The sequence below is a fragment of the Dipodomys spectabilis genome, unplaced genomic scaffold (genome assembly GCF_019054845.1).
Source record: "Dipodomys spectabilis isolate Male_0828 unplaced genomic scaffold, ASM1905484v1 ptg000228l, whole genome shotgun sequence".
In the NCBI taxonomy this organism is placed as follows: Eukaryota; Metazoa; Chordata; class Mammalia; order Rodentia; family Heteromyidae; genus Dipodomys; species Dipodomys spectabilis.
The window spans coordinates 5,324,609-5,328,529 of record NW_024870905.1 but is presented as its reverse complement, the minus strand read 5'-3'; positions in this window follow the sequence as shown (position 1 = coordinate 5,328,529).

Sequence of the window (3,921 nt, the reverse complement as noted above, 5' to 3'; positions counted from 1 at the left end):
AGCAGGATCCAGTGAGTATGATGAGCAAAAGGAGCCTCTTTTCAAACCAGTGCTTTAAGGATGGTCCAAAGAAATATGTGGGTTTTTTTGTTTCATGTTTGTTTGTTTAGTTTGTGCCGCTTCTGGGGCTTGAACTCAGAGGCTGGACCCTGTCCCTGAACATTTGTCTTTCCTGTCTACCTGCCCCCAAAGCTAGTCCACTACTGCTTGAGCCAAAAGTCCACTTCCGGATTTTTTGGTGTTTAATTAGAGATAAAAATTTGACAGATTCTCCTGCCTGGGTTGGCTTTGAACTGAGATAGTAAGAAAGCTAAGTGACATCAACTGTATGGACTTCTCTTTTGAACAAAGAAATATTAGATGAAGTTTATAATAAAGCTAATATTTGACAATTTTTAAAAGAAGAGAATGCATCCAGCAAAGAAGCCATAACTTAAATAATTCAGCAAAAGTAGGTGCACTGAATCATATTGGAAAAATTTTTCTGTTTGGGAAGATTACTATTGACTTTGTAGTTCCTTTTTGGGAAACTAAAATTTATTTGACTTTTTTTTTTGGTCGTGGGGCTTGAACTCTGATCCTGGGCACTGTTCCTCAGCTTTTTAGCTCAAATTGAGTGCTCTACAACATTAGATACAGCACCACTTCCTGGTTTCTGGTGTCTAACTGAAGATAAGTGTCTCATGTACTTTCCTGACCAGGCTAGCTTTGAACCACAATCCTCTGGTCTCAACCTCTCGAGTAGCTAGGATGATAGGCGTGAGCCACCATCACCTGGCTCATATTTGCATTTATGTGCACTTAATGACACTGTAGACAAATAATGAAAATTTGAATCAAATGATGACATTTCCGCTTTTCAGAAAATTTGAGGTAGCAATTAATATGTCTTCATTTTCCATGCTATTACATTAATGACTCATGAGCTATTGGACTCTTACTTTAGCATCTTCTGATTTCTGCGATGGTGGACTTAGTATAAATAATTGTTAGTATAGAAATATAAAAAGCCTGATGTTTTTAAAAAGCAATGGAGATCATATAGGAAAGAACAACACAGAATGACATACAATTTATCACACAGAGATTAAGAATTAGCCTATGTGATATAGAATGCTAAATGTAATGAAGAATAAGCTTGGTTGATAACTAGTTCTTCAATAACCAAATATGGTTCCCTAGAAGTGTTTCTGGTATAATTTAGTTATTATTATTGTAAGGTCCGCTCCTGGATGGCTAACAGACTCCACTCTCCTCTCAGCAAAGTCTCCACCCAGTACCTGTGTTACCTAGGCAACTGGAACACCTGGAAGGGGTCACATCTGCATCCGCTGAGGTCACATCTGAATTTGATGTGGCCACACCTTTCTACACCCATACCCTAGATAAGGCCTAGCCCAGGCCCAGACGCCCTCTCTCTGCTCTTTTCTAGCTCTTTCTCAGCTCTTTCCTTCTCTTCTCTTTCCTAGCTCTCTCTTTCCCACCTCTTTCCCACATGCTCTCTTTTCTAGCTCTTTTCTCTTTCCCAGCTCTCTCTCTTTCCTAGCTCTTTCTCTTTCCCAGATCTCCCAGTTCTCTTTCCCAGGCCTTTCCCCACCACGTGGAGGACTAAGATGGCCTGGTGCCAGCCGGAACGAGGAATAAACTTATTCCTTACCTGAATAACACGTGCATGGTGCTGTTCTTACTCAGCTACCTCTTTTTAAAAAAACGTAACAATTATCATTTATTTCTGCCATCTGGATTTATTCCTTCACATCTATTACAACTATTAATTAGCTGGTGCCTTTCTGGTGCCATAACTAACCAAAAAGATTTATAACTCTCCCTTAGACTACCCTACACATTGTGATTAGCAGTGACCACTCAAAAGCCTGGAATCTTTGAATTTCCAGGATTAATATTCACCTGATATCTAAGCACATTCCTGACATTAATTGCCGTGACTTACTAATAAAACCTTTTATTTTCTCAACACAGCCTTCTAATATAGGTAAAGTACATGAATTAAGAACAATTGTTAAGTCATAATTGGAAGGAGCAATTATATATTCAAATATAGGTTCTTTATTTGGCATTTACTAAGCAAATGCATTTTTTCCAGTCCCGGGGCTTGAACTCAGGGCCAGGGAACTCTTCCTGAGATTTTTCTCTTTTTATTTTGCTTAACGCTTGCACTCTACCACTTGAGGCACAGCACCATTTCCTTTTCTGTTTATGTGGGACTGATGAATTGAACCTATGGTTTCATGCATTCTAAGCAATCACTGTACCATGAAGCCACATTCCCAGAGCCTTAAATGACTTTCTTAAAATGGCATTACTTTTTCATTCCATTACTATGTATTATAATTTAGGCTAGGTGGTAGAAAAGGAAGTGGAAAACAATACTAAGCCCAGTAAGGCTGACATTCCTATCACTTCCCTACAGAAGTACAGTGTTAGGACCTGCAGGACTCATAGGCATGTTTCATGTTATATTATTATATATAAAAAAAGTCATCCCCGACATCCATAACATTCTGCTTCCACTTTCAAGTTCAAGAGCCAAAAATCGAAGCCTTTTTAATTGATTGGGTATATTTCCTAGGAAGGAAGAAGGAGGATGTGGAAGGTGATGTTGGAAAAATATGTATATTGGCTCCCAGTCCACATTTTTTTGCATTTTTAAAAAGTGCTACTGATGAACTCCCAAATCTACTTGAATATGCTGTCTGCACAAGATGCAGATAAATGAAGACATTTATTCTGGTGGATAGTCACCTATATTAAAATCCAGTTCTGGAAAAAAGTTATCAGTATAAAGTATTGTCTATAAAATGGTTTCATGTCCTAGCAGAACAAAATGTAGTATTGAAATGATTATTCTAGCTTTCTTTGAGATTTTATGCTGTCTCAGTATTAAGATGTTCTCTAATTCCAGTAACATGGAAGCATAAAAGACATGATTTGAAGATCTCAGTAGTTTTAGAAACAAAGGTACATAATACTTTCCTTCTTGCAGAGACGTGTGATGGCAAGTATGACTGATTGTATTATAGTTCTCTTCTTTTTCCTCTTTATCTCAAGTGTTGCATATCTTGGCATATTAGTCTGCCCTGCATCAGCTTCCTGTAGGTGAGATTTACCTCTACTCTGCAATGTCAAGATGGGTCAAGAGACTTACTTCGGCTTACAAAAATGAACAAGAAGTGGTCAAAGGCTATTTCTAGGGGAAGATTTCTATCCCATTGTTTGTGTCTTTTCCCTTAGGTATAAAAATAGCATTATTTCCAGAGGGAATCTTTTTTCAACTTTTATACTGGAAGAATATAGCATGTAAAATGAGGCAAAACTCAAACACAGCAAGAATTAAGAGAATATTAGAACGTGATATTAATGTTAGTTTCTTACCGTTCTTGTATGACTACAGCACATCAGAATTTAAGAAATACTAAACAAGTACTAAACAGATAACACTTCCTGTTTGATGCTATTACATTTTTATAATAAATAAGCATTCTCTAAGTGATCACTTGAGGGGTTAACTTTTTCTACAAATGTGTTTAATCACTCTAGGGTACTGTATCTAACATCTACAATCATTATCAAGAACTTGTGATTGAGATGAGGAAGAACAAAATATCTAGATTTCTCGCTTCTCTTTTCCTCTATTCCTTTTTCTAGTGAGAAATTTCATCCTTTCTCCAAATTCTCCTATTAATAAAGAAGAATGACACATGTGGATATCAAGCAAAAGGCTTCAAAGCCAGAATTTTATTCTTTCAGAAATAGATGAAATAAATCAGAGTGGCTCAAGGAAGAAGAAAAGCATGATTTTTCCCTTTCTGTCTTCAACAATAGAGTCTGAACACGACTCTAAACATCTACTAAACAATTTGCCTTGGCTATTTTTAAAAAATATTGTTTTTTAATAAATAA